The sequence below is a fragment of the Macrobrachium rosenbergii genome, chromosome 31 (assembly GCF_040412425.1).
Source record: "Macrobrachium rosenbergii isolate ZJJX-2024 chromosome 31, ASM4041242v1, whole genome shotgun sequence".
Taxonomy (NCBI): Eukaryota; Metazoa; Arthropoda; class Malacostraca; order Decapoda; family Palaemonidae; genus Macrobrachium; species Macrobrachium rosenbergii.
This window is the reverse complement of record NC_089771.1, coordinates 20,924,104-20,944,772: the sequence shown is the minus strand read 5'-3', so window position 1 is coordinate 20,944,772 and position 20,669 is coordinate 20,924,104.

The window sequence follows — 20,669 nt, the reverse complement described above, 5'->3', positions numbered from 1 at the left end:
GGACCTCATAAAACGTTCTGCGTTGTCCTCCTTCTTCTTAAGTTACTACTGACCCATCCCCTCTTGCCACCTAATTCTCTGGGTCCTCCTAAAACAAATACCACTCCCTAAATACATGGCTTTGACAGCATCAGCTCTCCCCGTTTTTTCAGATGTTCTCTCTCTTATCTCGTCTTGAGCTTCGTTTAGCTTCACTGTCTGTACTTGAATATCATATTTTACTTTGTGTTCTTCATCTCCTCTCTTAAATTCTTCTACAATTATCAGTTTACTAAAAGTAGTCTATTCTTTACTGTATTCCAGTTCTCATCTGATAACCAAGGTTCCTGTCTTTTTATTCAGTATCAAAATACCTCCATTTCAGAACTCGTAAACATTTCTGCTGTTAACCTATTCCTCAGCGACTGTCTGCTCCTCCTCTGATATGATCTCATAACTGAAAATATATTTCGACATTGATGAAAGTTGCGATCACTTAAATTAGATTCAGTATATACAGATCCATTAAAAACCTGGACAGTTAGAGTGGCACATCTAAACGGGGGTTCTGCATTATTTTTAAATAGTATTTTCCCTGACCACCTGAAATGAGATAATACTGCCCCTGTTCCAAAAGTTTCTATAAATGCTGACTGTAACGATTAAGGCTGCGTCCACACGATCGAACTTTGTTCGATGTGACGTCAGAAGCGGAGAAACAGCGGGCAGAGTTCTGACTCTGCCCGCTGTTTCTCCGTCTCTTTAAAACGTCACATCGAACAAAGTTAGATCGTGTGGACGCAGCCTAAGAGATCAACCCCCATTCTTCCGATGTTCTCTTAAGATTGCTGAAGAGTTCATCTTTAATCCCTTAACATAAGCACCTTGAATCTACATAAAACTTCCTCGCAAACACTTACATTACATGGAAAATATCTAAAAATTGTGAGGAAAGTCTTAAGTTACCAAACTCTAGTTTTTACCTTCAACGTCGTACACATTACACTGCTTGACAGCTTCGCTGCAAGAATGAATGTATTTCTAATTCCATTTTAAATGCATGTTCCCATTTATATGATGATGCTGATGCCATCTTTTCCATAACTGGAATGTCGATCAATGTGGGGTTTCTTGTCGCTATCTGGTTTTAAAAATTAGGAAATATTTATCCGATACAATTTTCCACTTTTCATTCTTTAAAGAATTTAGTCTGGCCTTATTTATTTTAAATCTATTTATTCATTTTTATTTCTTTCATTTAACTTAATAGTAATGCTGTTTTCTCATGTGTTTCAAAGAGACATTACCAACATGGTTTAACTGAAACATTCATAGATATGCATTTCATAAGAAAGTAAAAACTTGTGGAAAGTCAGTTATCTTGGCAAGATACCCTTGTCTCCTTAGATATAACTAGTTGTGCTCAAGACGGCCTAAGATTGGATAAGGAATTAAACTTGTTCAAACTGAATTTAATGCTGCCTTCGACTTCAAGTAGAGAGCGACTGATAAGACTAAATAAAAAAAAATAAAACCTTGATCAGCCGATCTCGTATCATGCTCCTACTCATTGATGGATGATCCTGTAGTCAATGAGTAAGAATATGTGACATTTGGTGGTGTTACTATAGCTTGCTAAGTTCCCTGTATCTACAAAGGTTACAGAAATGATAGTATTTGCAATTGTTAGACTATTGTTTTCCAGTGTGGACTTGAGCATCTTTTACACACAACGACTTTTTCATTAACAATAATAGCGAACATTCAGACGTTCTTCAGCGTATTTCTTGTTTGTTGAGCTTTTACACGCCGTATGTCAATAAAACACTTAGGATTTAACGCAGAGCGTCACCACCTATATTCTGCTCCGATATTACACTGACCTGTCACAGAAACTCTTATCCTCCATACTGTACTGCTATGGAACATTGGTTCTGACAACGTTATAGATGGTTATACTGAAAAATTTAAGCGAGGCTGTAATGCTATTCTAAAAAGCCGAGCACCATTTATTTAAGCATGTGCGCAATCATCCTTTATTCAGCTATTTGTTTATTCTATTTTATATCCTTGCTCTTGTTTTTTGTTTTGCTGCACATGAACAACACATTCTTTAATACCTTGCTTACTAAGTTCATATCCAAACTGTCTTGTTTCATAAGATTGTGTGTTCATGTTTAACAACAATAACAATTCTGAACATTCTGATCTGCACCTCTCAAGCTGATTCGTTTCTATTGCTCTTGAATTATTTCTGTAAAAAAAATCTAATATATCTCAGCAACAGACTGTATTATTTCTATATAACAAAAACAAGATGAAAAACTGAAGGAATGGCGGTATAATACGCGAAAAAGAATAATTAATTGACTGACCTTGGGGCTCACCTACTAACAATACACGGGGAGAGAGAGAGAGAGAGAGAGAGAGAGAGAGAGAGAGAGAGAGAGAGATAATAATGTTATAATCACCCAACATGACATTTCAATCCCTTATCATTGGCAATTAAAGAGCAAACACAAGGCAATAAAACATACTCTAACCCCTTTATGTATCATGTCCCAAAGAACACAACCAACATACACAAAAGCCCACCCCATCCCAACAAAACAAAATGTGACCTCGAGAACAATGAAGAATCTACTGAGCAAAAACGGAGAATGGTTTCCCGTTGCGGCACTGGTGCATGAGAGAGAGAGAGAGAGAGAGAGAGAGAGAGAGAGAGAGAGAGAGAGAGAGAGAGAGAGGAGGGGGCGTAACCATTTCCGTGATTTGCCATGACACGCTTTGATTGGCTCTAATTCACCATCGAACGCCTTCGTACGCAAGGAGACGAAAATTCATTTATCATCTAGAAGGGAAGAAAAGTCTCTCTCTCTCTCTCTCTCTCTCTCTCTCTCTCTCTCTCTCTCAAGGCATATCGAATAAATACATACATACATACATCCACTAAATACACATCCACAATATATGGGCAATATATATATACAATATATATATATATATATATATATATATATATATATATATATATATATATATATATATGGTCTTCGAAAACAGACATCGCCTTGCTTACCCTTCAACGGCAAACCGAAAAGTGAACTACATATCCACACAGCAAGCTTTTGCGATTGTATCTACTTCATAAGCCTACACAAATATCATCACCAGAGGGTTTTACATTATACACACCTGTACCAGTCGTCATTAACAAATACCTCTTCCGAAACATCTATCCTGCACTACAAGGCTTTCAATCTCTGCCTTCTAAGACTTCTCCATTACGCGCGATTCAGCAACCTTAAGTCTTCTCCACCCAAACTATCTACTATTCTCTCACGAGACCTCAGCGCTGCAAAACTAATATGTAACACAACACTTCCGTAAAGGAGGGTTAGTTAATCAATCCTTTCTTACATCCTAATTTTGGCTTCCATTAACACCATCCTCTTCGGAGTCCTTTGGATATTTAGACCCCATCATCTTCCTTGCTTCACCTATATTGTGGCTCACCTCTTAACAGATTCAACTGCTCCAAAATGCCTGTTTAAATTAACACCACCCCTTACTCCAACATTCATAATAAAATGCATTGTTAAATCGTCCTGGTTTTTATTTTCCCCATCATCAGTCACTCTTTCTCACACCCAACCTCTTCTTCATGCAAACACTTGAGGTCTTTCCTCATCCTGACTTGTTTCAATCTGGCGAAAATGCATGTCGAGATGGTCGGCAGCTTGATGACGACTGGCTGAATGTAACGTGTCCGAATAGTATCGTTATATATTTCATATAATTGTCTGGTCATCGGAATAAAAGTTTATTTAATAGCCATAAGTTTCCCCTCAGACCTACTTGTAATAGCACAGCAGTAATTTTCCAGTCCACTTATTTTACCAGACTCTTCTTTTCCATGAACAAAATATTTAATCGTTGTCGAAAAAAATCAAAATTAACATCATATCCACATCATCTCCCAGTTGCATCCCTTATCAGTTCCCGAGAGAGAGAGAGAGAGAGAGAGAGAGAGAGAGAGAGAGAGGAGAGAGAGAGAGAGAGAGAGAGAGAGAGAGAGTCACAATCGCATTCATACATCTACGCAGTGGTTCGTCGGGAGCGCATCTAAGCCGCCACCCAGCAAAACATGGTGAAATTCATCTCTATCCTGCACGCAGCCTGGCGCTTCCTGAAAATCAAGGACCTTCCTTCCCGATATATCCCTTCGCGGCATGCATTCAGCGACTTCTGAGATACTCTCCTCCTCCTCTTAATACCAGCAAATATATTAGTCTTTCAACAAATTATCGTCCCCCTTTCATTACACATGACCATACCATATCAACACTCGGATCAATCCTTTACTTATGATAATCTTTTAATTGTTTCAATGCATCTCGCATTTCATACAATTTCAGTTCTTCTTACAATATAGTGCTTTGTTGTGTATGCAATGCATCCTAACAGCTTCTGTTTTCCTTCTATTTCACTAAACATCCGCTCTTCACTTGCAAAGAGATATTCTTAGTATTGAAGAATAATAAAAACCTTATTATTCAAGTTTCCCACAAATTCTTCGTAACTACCAACTTTGCTCAGCTTGGATGAAGCAAATGAAGAAAACAGCCATTTCAAAATCATACTTAGCACTGACTCGTATGTTTCCAATTATCTATCTCGGGCACCCATTTGATTAATTCATCAGACCCAACGGAAATCTGCAACTTTTTTCTGAAAACTTTTATTTACAAAAGTGCCTACTTTATCAGTATTTGAATACCTCAAAAATCATTTAACGGAACAGACTTACCAACAGTTACTCACACTCTGGCATTGATCAAACTGTGTATTTGTTACTGTGTTAATTTTTAGACGTAAGTTAAAATTATTTTTAAAGGAAAATCTTACAAAACAAATGTTTGGTGTGGCAATGGGTAATCTTGCATCACCAGTTATCTAAAATTTATGTATGGAATTTCACACATTATATTCACATTAATATAATGTAATGGTATTTTGGCTATTATATCTAAAAGCCTTGATTCAAATAACCTTTTCAGAAAACTGAATGAACAGGAAAAAGATGGTGGCCTGCCTTATTCACTTTTTTTTTTTTTATTAAACGTGAACACCTGCAGGGTGAGTTTAGAATATATAGAAAAGCAACAAATAATCTAACCCACATAAATTATTTTCCAGGAATCATAGTAATAACAAATCTGTGTATTATCTTCAGTGTCTCTAGAAATATTTAGCGTTGTCAGTCCTGAATTCCTGGATAACGAATTACAGGACATTACCACTGCCACACTTTTTTTAGCGAAGGTTAGATGTTGGGGAGGGGGGGCAGCGGCGCTCGCTCGACCACATTGCACAACACCCTAAGTGAGCTAAGATTAGGACATATCCCTGTATTAAGAGTGCTGCATTTACTTAACTCTTCCTCATTTTTATATAAGCGATGTTTTCATAAACCAATTTTCTTAACAAATTTCAATAATAGTTTATTCTTAGCTAATTTAGGTAAAGTTTGGCTGTATCCCTGTAATTCTCAATGTTTCATTCTCCACCTGTATTTCATTTTTTTAATATTTTCATAGTTTCACCTCATAAGTTCAATGCGGAATTATAAGTTTCAAGTATTATACTACAAAATACATATTAAATAAAATTTTGTCCGTTAGCCCACCCGTCTGTCGACTAGTTGCCTTAAATTCTTCAATTTTGTTCCTCACCATCTGTTGTCCACGGTCGCCCTCTCTCTCTCTCTCTCTCTCTCTTCTCTCTCTCTCTCTCTCTCTCTCTCTCTCCAAGTTCCAGGCACGAAATATGAGCGCCGACGTGTTGAAAAATGAGGAGGAGGATTACACGTTAAATGAGCAATAATGCAGGAAGCTAGAGTATAATAATTTAGGGGAATATAGGCCCATGGACGCTCATCACAGGACTTATTTAGAAAAGAGAGAGAGAGAGAGAGAGAGAGAGAGAGAGAGAGAGAGAGAGAGAGAGAGAGAGAGAGAGATGGTTAAATACAAACTTTCTGAACGTGAGCGAAGAAGCTCTCAGACGAACACATATGGAACGGATATGATTTTTTGGTCACGCAACGCCGCACATTCCGGACAAAAGTTGCAAAGGGCCATGTTTACCATTTTTTAGTTACGTTATAATTCTCTCTCTCTCTCTCTCTCTCTCTTTATATAAATGTATATGTATATGATGTATGTTTTATATATTTATATATATATATATATATATATGTATATATATATATATATATATGTGTGTGTGTGTGTGTGTGTGTGTGTGTATGTGCAATAACTATATAGCATGCCATACTGAGGAATGTCAAATCATGCTTGCTTACTGAAATCAGAATGAACTAACTGTCAAGTAAAGATATGTGGAGAAACTTACTGACACACATAATGCCTTCAATGATTTTATTATAGCCACCGCTTTACAGAAGCAGAAACTAAATACTGCCCATCTTCCGCTCTTGATCAAAGCACAAAATGAGACTGAATTACCAGAAAACATTGAAATTTCACGGAAACAGGACAACACTATAAAACAGCAGAAACATACTAAATATTCATGTAATGAAAAGAAATGTTATGAAAAAACGGTAACAATGTATGATATGCAACAGTACGAAGAATGATAGAAAATAGTAAGGGCAGCATAATTATAAAATATTACTGAGATGGAGATCAATGGCAACCATAAAATTACAAAAAATAGTGAGGAGACTCGAAGATATGAGAGACAAAATTAAAATAGTAAGAGAAGAAGAAACAAAGAAAATAACTATACGGGGATACCAGTAGAGGGGGAGTAATAGAACGTGTGACATTAATAAAATTGTGCATAAAAAGTCTACCATGGAACTCATGACCAGTGAGTGAAATAACAAAACTGCCGTAGGGGCAGAAATCGGAGCCAGAATAAAATGTTAAAAATAAAACAAGAGAAAAAGGGAGTAGCAGGAGGGGAAAACATAAAATGGGGTGATAATGAAACAAAAATTACCAGAGAATTCAGTAATAATACGAAAATCATAAAACACCAAAACTACAGTAGTACGAAGAATAATACAATGAAATATACAAGGAAGAGGGCGAATTACAAAAAAAGCAAAAAAAAAAAAGCAGAAAAAAGCAAAGAAAAAAAAAAAAGCAGAAAAGAAACCGAACGGTATGGGCTAGAGGAAGGAAGAAAGGCTCTTTGTCAGATGTAGCAGATCCGCTGCCGGCGTCGTGAGCTCTTACACTTGGAGGGGATCCAGAGGCCACTCTCCGGATACCGAAGTTTCACCGATTGTGTTGAGATTTTCTCTCTCTCTCTCTCTCTCTCTCTCTCTCTCTCTCTCTCAAATAGTATGATTTCAAATTAGCTTATTGTAACACCCTATTTTCCTCTTTCACATACGAAATTCGATTCTCTCTCTCTCTCAAATAGTATGATTTTACACTAGTTTATTGTAACAACCTATTTTTCTCTTTATTATTTGAAATTCGATTAATTCTCTCTCTCTCTCTCTCTCCTCTCTCTCTCTCTCTCTCTCTCTCTCTCTCTCAAATAGCATGATTTTACACTAGTTTATTGTAACAAAATATTTTTCTCTTTATTATTTGAAATTCGATTAATTCTCTCTCTTCTCTCTCTTTCCACTAATTAGAGGATTCAAATTAGCTTAACTCATTTATCCGTCTTTGTTATTCAAAGAAAACATTGTATTCGATTCAGCAATTTCGCAGCTCCATCTCTAGACAAACCAGTGAATCATTACTTGGTTTTCCACCCATCTCTCTCTCTCTCTCTCTCTCTCTCTCTCCTCTCTCTCTCTCTCTCTCTCTCCCTTTCTCTCGTTCAGACATACTAGACGAACGTTACGGTAATACACAAAAAGAGAACTTGATTAAAAGGCAGACTTAACACACTAGCATGCAACACCGTCACACATCTTAAATAATCTACTTTCTTATCGATCTTAGCTTTTAATATCGAAAAATTCTTTAGAACGAGAAAATCTGATACTCCCTCAGATACCGCAGACAAACGGTAAAACTGGCGTCACGAGATCCATGAGCTGGTCACGGAGTAAGACCCCTTGTTCAACTTTTTTTTTTTTGTTTTTTGCCAAAAATTTTCAATTTATCTTGGCTTCGACAGACTTGCAATGCATAAAAGAATCACATTCAAATAACCAAATTAACACTCCAGTACGACTTCCGTGTTATTTAACACACATCAGATAGCCCAGCAAATTTCTCCAATTTAATTAAAAATATTGGAACCACAGCTGATAGGAAGGGGTGTTGAGAGGCTTATTACTAAAAATGAAGGGGGCTCAATCCTCTGTGGTCTCGGCTCTTCTCAATAAAGAACCAGGAACCAGACTCCCTGTCTGTAGGAGACGACAGCGTGAGTTCGGAGTGACCCACAAACCACGTTGGCTGATACAGCATTATATGTGAATGACCTCCCTAGCCCACCATCCACCACCCGGAATTCATATGCAAAAGACGAGCTAAACAGGGAATAAGCTTCCCTGTTATGGCTGTGGGGGGGGAAGAAAAAGAAGAAGAAGAAGAATACAAGCGACGAGGGAAAGAAGAATAAGCAAACTCAGTATACTCATCTTTTTACTATTGCATATTCTCGTATCTCCGCCTTACGAAAAAAAAAAAAAACAGTTATAAGGTTAAGGGCACATACCGTCATCTACCGAGCTCTCATATCGCTAAACTATCACCACGCGGTCACGATGGCGTTTCATAATGAATAGCCTACCCAAAACTACAACAGCCGACGGCTTGAGAAGCTCTTGTAAAGTAAGATTTCACTCAGATTTCAGTTCAAGGCAAGACGCTCTTTCTGGCCAGCTATAAGGAATGTAAACGACAAAAAAAAAGTATGAAAAAGTTCAAAATCAATAATGGCAACTGTCTCACTAAAATGACACTTCCAATTGTAAGTTCTGTTTATGAGCTTAAAAATATATAAAAACGATTAAGACCACCCGGTACTTGTCAAAGTTTACTTTCTATTTCAATAATCAGGCTGAAATTAAGTAGAAACTGTCACACACAAATACCCCTCACCAAAACAAAAATATTCTTCATTACACGAGCTTTTAAAGTTTAATGATGAGCACAAAATCCGTTGAAACCCAACCTCTCCACTCTTTCTCCGCAAATTTGATGCCAAGCGAATGTTACATCCGAAGGCATATCCGAAGGCTGCCTAGAATAATTTGGCAGAAATGAGAACATGATAAAAAGAAACGTCCATTTACTATTCCTACAACTTGCTGCGGGACACAGCATTCAGCAAAAGTCCCACGGTTCATTACGCACGCATTGTACACTAATTAGATCATCTTTTTTGTAGATGAGAGATACCGTTGAATTCATTCAAACTGGTCTATCAAACAGAAAAGTTTTAAATTCAGAAAATGTGAGGAGACTAATCCCCTATGAAAGCGCCTCAAAAGAAATGTCCTACAAAGCAGAAAATCCATCCCCGGCTGCGGAGGAAAGGAAACGCACTGACCTGGAGAATCCGACAATTATTTTCTAAACAGCTGCGATACGCATAACATTTGAATATAAATACGACGATATCTAAACAAAGAAAAAAAATCGAAAAATTGCTTCGTAATATATTATAGATAAAGGAAAATCCAATGTGAAATTGCAACAATGCTAATTCGGGTCTTTTTGTAAGTATGTGTTTGTCTGATTGATATATATAATATATACTTTACATGAAAAAAACTAATAATATATATATGTATATATATACTATACAGTACATAATTTGTTTTTTCCTGTAAACTGCATACCCTATGAGTACTGAGGATCTCTAAAACTAACAATGATCAACACAAAGTTACAGATGAAAATATAATTTCTGATAACCGAAGAATCTGACATTTTAAATACTGGGACTTACACCCTTTTCCTCTAATATACTAACGAACGTTAATTTTCTTCTCATGCGTGATGACTTTGAAAAAGATTAAATTTTTACTAAAATCTGATAGTTCATTTTACAAGGTTGTTAATTGTAAAAACTTACACGATGGTCGTGTAAACAACTGTAATGCATATAAAAATTTACCCGGGTGTAATATTGCGGGTGAATAAATATTTAATTATATTTATAAACACTGATATAAATTCAATCCTTAAAAAGTTAACATTCAATGATAATCTAATACTTCTATTACACTACTCCGAGCTCTGGCGTATTTTTTATCTCTTCATTTTTGGTGACAGCTTTACTTCCCGATTTTTACATAAAGCTCTTCCAGTCCTGCACCACTTACGCTTTTTTTTATCCTTGTCGAAATGAACGTTCCCCTCGCAAAGAACTGGATTTTCCCTAGATTTTCTTTCTCCACTGAAATTGTGCTGCACTTAGTTGCTTACTAACCTTTCCCTCTGTATTTACTCCATCAAGGACCACTTCTTTCCTCTAGGCTTTAGAACGTTTTCAAATTACCTCTAAAATTCATTTGCTTCAACTTTTCTGTCATACACTGAATACCTTGTTTACCCTTCTGTATATCTCTACACAGTCGCTGTATTTGTCCTGCAAATACACATTAAACAATCTCTTTTGCATTCCCTATATTATTCCTATGCTACCATTTACAAACTTACCCCTTCATACCCAGTGAATGCATCTTTAAACGTTGTACACTCACCTTCACCTTTTATTTCCTTACCCCTATATAATTTCCAGTCATACTCTCCTTACATCCAATCCTTACTTCTTTCTTACCTATTGGTCTTTGTCACACTTACAGCCATATTCTTAACCTTCCTCTCCCAACCGAAACTACTCACCATTGCATCTATCAGCAACCTCCCTCTACTTAAAATATCTTTTCCTCCCAATTTTCACTTTGCAAAGCATACTTACGTGTTTTTCAACAATCAAGCTCCTTTTACAACACCTCCCACAAGACTTTTCAATCCCATTCACCCTTAAGACCCCAGAGTACCAATTACAACTCTCAGAATTTAAATAATATAGCTACAATCATCCCTCTATTTCTCCAAACCTTGCCAATAAGAAATTCTAACTCTTTCAAATGCTTTTGACATAATTCTTTTCCACTTATAGAACATATGAAACTCTGTTACTATAAAATTTACTAAAAAATTCAGAATTACACATTAACTCTTGGATCAGCACCCTTGCAACCTTTTACGCATCTAACAGTCTTCTTGGCAAACGGCACCTGTTCAGGCTTCGCCCGATATTTTTTGGCCTCAGTACACTCTGTAACTATCATAGCAGTCCTGAGCAAGTCCTTTCACTGTGGTATCACTAATCTTTCTTGAAACAGAACATTATATATAATTAATATAATTCAACTATCATACCTACCAGCGATACCAACCAGTGTTATATAACCTCTAAACCAACCATGCCAAGATCCTGACTTTCCCGAAAACATTCTCTTTCATTCTTTTCCATTCCTGGACCATACAGACTGGATGTAACAATTCTTTATGATGCCATTTTAATCTTAGTCATACAATCTTCCAACTAACACATTTGTAGTTTTTACATCTAATCCCCACAGTCTTCATGATACTACAAGTGCTACCCTTCCCCATTTCTATATCTTTCAGCTACAATCAAACAATCATTTTCATACTTGACATTCCTGCACACAGTATTTTACCTTTGCCTCACTAAGTGCCAAAACATCCCCCTTTCTCTCAAATAACAAAACAACTGCTATACATTTCTTCTCTTCTGCACCATATCTACACTGTCAAAATCCAAATACTTGGCACTTCATGTATTCAGTTGCTTCTGACAATATAACTTACACTGGGCTGCATAAATACTGCCACAGCCACATGGTGACTGTACCACTGGTCTCAAATAAACCTTATCTACCACTCAAGGGTATTTCCTCCCCCCAAAGGGTCCAAAACACTACTAGGTACTCTTCTGCCTTTTGGTATACATTGTTTACATACAAACCCTAAGCCACTGATGCTTCCCAGAGTGGTTAGGTCTGGGATGCACCACTTACTACCAAAACGGCAGTAGTGCAAGTATTCTTGTAAAATTCGGGTTCTGTACTCAAAATCAGTATGAATCCATTCCCACCATGACCGCTGACTGCAAAGTTTTGAACACTGCTAATTATGGAGGTTTTTCTCACTTACACTCACATTAATTACATCCATGGGGAAAATTATAATCATAAGTTCATACGCCAAGTTCGGGTTGCAAAATGAATAAGTCAAATTTCAATCACCAAAAGTCCTGGTCTGAATTCTAATCGGGGCAGAAGGACTTATCTATTATAATTTCTCCTGGGTGTAAGATATTCACAGTGCAAACACACTTGATATTATTTGATATTTGTGAGCATAAAACAGTCATGTTGTATAGGTGACAAAACTTCATAATTACACACTACAGATATACACATAGACATACACACACTTGTATATGTATATGTATGATATATATATATATATATATATATATATATATATATATATATATATATATATATATATATACATATATATATATATATATATATATATATATATATATATATATATATATATATATATATATATGAGAGAGAGAGAGAGAGAGAGAATTATGAGACAGAGGTCAAAAGAGTTAAACAGAAAAAGGTAACAAACTGCTAGGGACTTCACCCTGCACATGGTATCGCAGTCTTGAAAAGTGTGGCATGGTCACCGGAGTGTGAGACGGCCTCCATTGTCCCGGCGTGGTTATCAAAACACGCGTGAATTGAAATGGCCGCCGCGCGGGTAAATACAAATGGATCACGATTGTTTCTTGTTCACACGTTCCCAGCACGCGGCGCAGCATTCTTTTACACGCCAATGCTCCAGAACAACGTACCATCGCAAATTCAAGAATATGCATTAGCTTAACAATTACAAACACGCCTACCTATGACCTTTGCTCAAGCCGTGCTTATAGATTAGAAGAATGTCACCCCCGGATTCAAATTTAGGATGCTAAAGATTCCAGAAACTGGATTTTATCTAAGCTCTGCATAACTTTAGACTAGTTATCCTACGAGAACAAAGACACTTCTCAAACTGGGAATGATTACGACATGAATATCTTAACAACCTTCCTGAAAATAGATAGACAGATTCCCTTCTGCTTTGCAGTTACTTCTTTGTTAATAGAAGAGAATTAGAATGCATTTTCAAAACTATGCATGTGGCCAGAATCATAAAGACTTACACCTTATGTTAATGAGGGCACACCACTGGTCAAGTTATTGAAGCATTAAGTTTTCTCCTCCATTGAAACCTTCTCTCGAACCCTTTGAAAAAATCTCACCATTTTCTCCTCTCTATATCGAAACCACAAGTCACTATAAATTACTTATGACACCATTTAAGCGTTTTTGAAGCTTCAGAATCTGTAATCTTCACTGCTAACATCCACCCATTAGTGCATTGCTCTAGTTGTATAACATTTTATTATAAAGCGTTAATTCTGCTAATGCGTATGAACATCATACATTGACATACAATCCATTTTTTCTAATCAAAGCTAATGTAAATCAGTCCAGTCTTTGTCTATATAGCCTCTTTGTATATATAGTTTATATATATATATATTATATATATATATATATATATCTATATATATATATATATATATATATATATGTGTATGTGTGTGTGTATGTGTGTGTGTGTACATGATGTTGTATGAACGCTGGTTATTCGGCAAAATGTATGAAGCAAATAAAATACTGCTGAACCAGACACAAGAAGAATAATAAAGGAGAGAATATGCATTAACAATTAAGTTATGCACTGAGAAAAAGAAATCATTCTATTATCGGTTACTAATGCAGTAGGCCAACTAACAGACCAAAACCACATCCGATATCCTTCACAGAAGGAATAAAAGTAACATAATAATTTGCATAAGGACCATCAATAAATATGGATTTTATTCTGTAAGTAGTTCTAACAGAGAAATCACAACTGAGTTTTTTGATGAATTTGGATTTCGTTTCTTTAAAAGAAAGTTGAGATGAAATTTTCATTTTAATGTAACTTTCCTTTCTCTGCTACAATACTACATGATTATTTTGTGCCCACATCCCTGGATCACTAAAAATGTGTCAGTGGATTAATAGACAAACAACTATACACAAGAATCAAGCTACAGTATTTGCAAGGAATATTACTTTTATTGCAATAATGCGAATAAAAGAAAAATAATTCTTTTGAGACCTGGAAAATGCATCACTTGAAAAACGAAACTGTAGTCGTCAAAACGTCCAGGAAAAAAATTATATTAAATTTCTGTTGCAAAAGTGGAAAGCAAGCTGCCCATTTTAATTTTCGCAAAAATAAAACTTTTATATGAAAAATTTAGTTACAAAAGCAATGCTGGGCAAAACAACACAAAGAAAGTGTGTCAATTTACCCTAAAATATATCTCAAAATTCACAATCGAATTGCAGAGTATCACTTTAAAACGAAATTCATTCATTACCAGTCAAATCCCATAGGCAATCATAAATAGTTTTTCACTGACTCCTAAAAACACCCAGCGCTTCACCAGACAGAGTGGAAAATACACGGGCTGAAAATTAGCAGATTGATCCGAATTGTTACAACCTATGTCCGTAAACAAAACATGGAAATTGTTGCATCCGAATTTGTAAGTGTAAAACCCGAATCCAAAATTTCGGGTGGAAAAGTGCTAAGTGAGATCCCATTACGAGGCGGATATTGCGAAATTCCACAACGTGTTTGTATTCTGGGGAAAAAATAGATACGTACAAGCCTTGGTCCACATTTTCCAGGTGGCAAGCATAAAAACTAATAACTTACTTTTTTTTAGTCAAATATGAGTAAAGGCGGTACGAGTGAATAGCAATTTGCTCATAAAATCTGATTATACATGGATTAGTAGGATTTATACTTATGTTCCTTTGTTTATGCTGGCACAAACAGACAAAAGCTTGGCCCAAATTTATTTCGTGATTCTCTGTCTTGAGCTTCTGTTTTTCGGAAGACAAAATCAACCTCATATCCTTGAAAATCAGAGCTCTTAAGGAACTATTATAGCTTAAATTCACATCATACAGGTCTTTGCATTTGCCTATTTTATATTATATATACATATATATATACATATATATATGTATATATATATATATGTATGTATGTGTGTGTATATATATATATATATATATATATATATATATATATATATATATATATATATATATATATACATATATATATATATATATATATATATATATATATATATATATATATATATATAAAGTAACCAGCGAGGTCCATTAAAATTAACAGGCTAATATCATGAAATCAATTTCATAAATTTTCACAACTACACACCATTATTTAAGCTGACGAGGGACTAACACTGGGCGTTAAAAAGTTAAAACTTAGGACAAAATAGGCTGTCAAATTTCCTGCATTTTTATGAAAAACTCTCCTAGGCAAGCACTACAGACCCACAGAATTATTATTAACTGTAATTACTATCATCTAAGAGAAAAAGCACATATAAGCAATTCAGTAAACTGCTATTAAAGTGAAATGAGACGTATCTCAGTCTGCTTTAATAAATATTTCACTCGGTTTGAACATAAGTTTCAACGATTCGACTTCATGATCAGGACGGCCACTCTATCATTTGGTCACATGAAAAACAAAACTGAACTTCACGAAACAAAATCAGGACTACCTGAATGAATTACAACTCTAACGGCTGATGGCATCCTCTAGAAAGATGTAAATGTAAAGGATGTTTAAATTTTGAAACATTTTATTAAAGACGCACAATAAAGCATTCCGATATATTAATTACCATTCACTTGGAACATTTGATTGTACACAGAAGACTAATTACGACTAGGCTAAATCAGTCTTACTAAAATCAAAATCCAAAGTTCTCTGCATCACCATAAAAAGCGAATAATAACGTAAACCCTGTGACGTATTAAAAGAATACAGTATGAACACAGAAAATACACTGTAATTTGCAAAGAGAAATTTCCATGCAAGCATAATGACTGGCTAATAAGCCATTTTGCGGAGAGCAGTGACGCAGAGCCACCTGCCGCTGGGAACAAAATCAAAAAGGTAACTGAACGGAGACACCGTGGCAAAAACAACCAACTGTTGACAATGCACGTCTCACGATACTGTATTTTAACCACTGGACCGAAAATGATTCCCAGGCGCTTCATCACTGGAATTCCACAGGGAGGTCCAGGTTTTTACAGCCCAGTGACATCAAACCGTAAATTCCTATATTAATGGCAGTTCCCAATTAACGGGGAATTCATCGTCAGAATTGTTAGAGAAATTTTATTATTATTATTATAAACCAAGATGCGACCCTAGATGGAAAAGCAGAATATGCTACAAGCCAATGAGCGCACAGACAAAAGAGGGAACTGAGAAGTAAAGAATAAAGTGTGGAAGTGAAATACCAAAGAAAAACAAATAAGATAATTAACAGCAAATAACATAAATATCAAGGTAAAATACGACAAGATACAAATAAAATATGAAGCCAGACTCATATCAGCCTGGTTAAATAAACAAAGAAAAAATGTAGTAAGTTTGAACTTGTGAACTTCTAACGTTTCAAAAAAAGAATGTGTTCACAGCAGGAATACAACTTCTGGGAACCGGCGTGGCACTGAACTTCACACAAAAAAAAAAAAAAAAAAAAAAAACAAGGAAAGGTTTCTAAAACCTACTGCATACCTAGTATAAGGCCAGTCTGGGAAAATCAGAATTATGATACACTGATACATCATTTAAACACAGTGAGGTAATTGACCGACAGTGCCATAAGTATCCATTGTTTGGATTGTCATTCTAATCTATCCATACTTAGCTGTATAGTGTTTATTACGATAATAAGACAAGACAATAGAGTCACACTACTAATTTCTAAGAAAAAGGAAGGAAGGATAATGGGAGGCCGTAATGAACAAATTCTTTAATAAACAGCACAATGCAAATTTACTTGTGAAGAAATCCTTAATTTTATTTACATAAAAAATATCAGTAAATATATAAGTAAATATTCTCTAAATATATTTACAGATTATATATATATATATATATATATATATATATATATATATACATATACATATATAATATATATTATATATATATATGTGTGTATATATTCTCTTTGTTCTCCTTTCTTCCCAGTCCTGAATTCCTGGAAAACAAAGTTGAAAACATTAGAGAAATGTCCGCTGTTTTTAAGCCTTATCAACGCCTCCCAATTATGTTAACGCTAAACATATAATTACCTCGCGTCTCCACTTTTCCGTTTTTCATAATATTGGACTATTACATTTACTCCCTTCGGAAAATGGAACAGTAAATAATTTTGGTTGCCAACCATTACGTCCTCCACCGGCAAATTTCAAGGGCTTTCGCAGAGTCTTGGTAGAGGTAGATTTTCCTAAAGTGTATGTGTGTTTGTGTGAATTATATATATATATATATATATATATATATATATATATATATGTATATATATGTATATATATATACATATATATATATATGTATATATATATATATATATATATATATATATATATGTATGTATATATATATATATTACACACAAACAAACACACGAAGACAATCTTCCTCTGACGAGAGAGAGAGAGAGAGAGAGAGAGAGAGAGAGAGAGAGAGAGAGAGAGAGAGAGAGAGAGAGAGAGAGACTAACTGCTTCCAAGTCCTTCATCCTATATTGTCTTTTCATTAACTTTTAAATATCTCCAGCCCAACAATGAAAAAAATTTTTTATTATTTCTTATTCATTTTACTTCGGATAACGTGTTCCCGGCGGATTAAAATGCAACATAAATGAATACAAAAATACAGTATATCACAGCATAACGGGAGCAAAAAATTCTTTGAAGTAACTGTATGATGTCACGATCATATGTGATTGTTCAAAAAAGGACTTGGCTAAATAGCAATCTATGTTACGGTGAGTGAGGTATGTTGCTGAGACAACTATCTTGATTAGTTGGAAACGAATTTAAATTACCATAAGCATATATTACCCATGGATTTTAGGCTTTTAGAAATAAGCACTGTGACAAATGCTAATAATTAATTTTTATATATAACACTGATGAAATTGCTAGTCCTTTTGTCAACGTAAAACTAAACTGTAACAAAAAAGCCATACATTTTCAGTGCTTAAACTATTTTCAAAAGGTACGCCCAAATTTTAACATATGAACCATCTAACCTATTTAACAATCTAAACGCGTCATCAAGGCTATTTTAGAATCAATGTGTTTATACCTCAAGATACTCAAATACCAGAGTGCACAAATGAATTCGTTAAAGTTCCCAAAGAACTCATCTTTTCTTGTAGTGATTTGGGAGATAGGCTGGCGTCCTGAATCAAAAGAGGTGCAAACTTTATAAATAAACTAATCTCCTATTTCAGTCCGACAACTGTATCTTTGACATCCCACGTGCTTGGCCTATTTTGAACAACAAAAAGCATATGAATTGAAAGTTATACCGATATACGGTGATCAACGACTTTAAAAAGTAAGTTTTGTTGCTCATCTTTCCCCTTGGGTATTCCAAAAAACAAAAAGAAATTATATCCAGAGGCAGAATATTAACATAAAAGGCTGGAACTCGGGCTGCTGTCTCCCCCACACTCCCGATCCACTACCTACCCCGCCCCCACCCGGGTCGGACAAACAGGTTTGCAGGGGGAGAGTGGCTGTGTCATGTCTCCCCTACTGTCAACCGGGTGAGACAAACAGTCCACTTGGATTTTATTATATAGATAATGTACATTAGTAGTGGGATATAAAGAATGTTTAAAAAACGAAAACCATAATCATAAGTAGCCTACTGTTATTTTAACTTTATAACAATAATTTCTTGCAAAACGTTTATAGACCTGATGCGTGAGCCAGTTACACAGACCTACGAAACCTTCCGGCATGGCAAAATTCTAAAGTTACTAAATCGAAACCTGTCGGAGCATTGACAGCGAGCATTATTTTGCCCAGTGATCGCAAAAATGATCTAAACAACTCTAAATAAAAATTTCCCTTTTTCTCACTGAGTCTCTGACACCCCTGTCAAGCATATAAAATGACATGGAAAATGTACAGCCATTTTCTCCACCAGTTGATGCGAAGCTGCGCTCAAATTGACAACGAGATGGACAGGCGGTAAGCCTAGAATCCCCCCTTCGATTTCATCGGCTCAGAGCTAAAAGGGCTGACAACACGCGGAGGAAGTGTTCACTGACAGGCTAAATGATATGGGCCTAAAAAATTCACAGTAATGACAATAACCTGAAATAGCATAAACAGCTCACACAAACCCTCACATACATACAGTACAGCCAGCCACAGCCAGGGGTAGCTCCGGATTATGGATAGATCCTTTAGCTAATGTAAACAAAAGTGAATTCAAGCAGATAGGGCTACCGATGTATTTTACATATATTTTACTATATATTCAAATGTAAACTGTATTCAAGTACTGCAATTCTAAATATATTTTTACATTATTTAGATGTTGTGTTGAAATACATTATTACTTACGTATATAGTATTTTAAATACCAGTACATATTTTTAAATAGCTATGATTTTAAATACATTTGCAAGAATCAGTTTCTCTGATGTATCCACAAAAGACTGGTATGTATGTATGGAACGTAAGCCTTGGGGCACTGTAAATGGTCAATATTCATGTGAGTCTTGACTTTAACACTTAAGGATATGATGGATATATCAATTTCCTCATTTACTCATTAAATATAATCACTCAAGCATTTTGGATGTCTACTAATCTACAATACGTGAATATCCTACACACACACACACACACACGGAATAACTGATTACACCACTTTTTCAGTCATTATAACAATAATCATACTGATATTGCTTTTGTTTTTTGAATACTAAATGTATTCTGGAAGCTTTAGTGTGACCGAATACCTTACCTGAGGAATATTTTTAGACTAATACAAATTACAAGCATCCCAGATGCGCATTACAATTTATATAGGCTATATCCAGAATACATTTAGTATTCAAATAACAAAAGCAATATCTGTATGATTATTGTTATAATGACTGAAAAAGTGGTGTAATCAGTTATTCCGTAGCCGACTGACTCCCTGCAATGACTCAATGTTTGCCACAAGTACAACCTACATTTTACAGAAAGGACTGCATGACAGCGTAATTTCGACTACGGTAACGCCCACCAGCTGTGAATATTTTTGTGCTTTTTTCATAGTCTTAAATAGTATTTCCCGTTGTTGTGTATTCTTACCAGGTGCTTAATATGACGCAGGGAAGGTGCTTTTGTAGCTTCATTCAAGGAGCACTGTGTAACATTCTAAATAGTGCACTTTTTCTCTTGCATGCCTTCATTTTTAGCTGTCATCTCGTTGGCTATTGAACTTGTACCGGTTAGGCTAATCTGGGTATACTCAGAGTTCAACCTAAATTTGTTAAAACAATTTTTTCCCGTCAATTACTCAGCAAGAAAATAAACTTCATTTTCCAAGACAAATGATGTGTTAATGCTTTTTCTTAAATATCCTTCA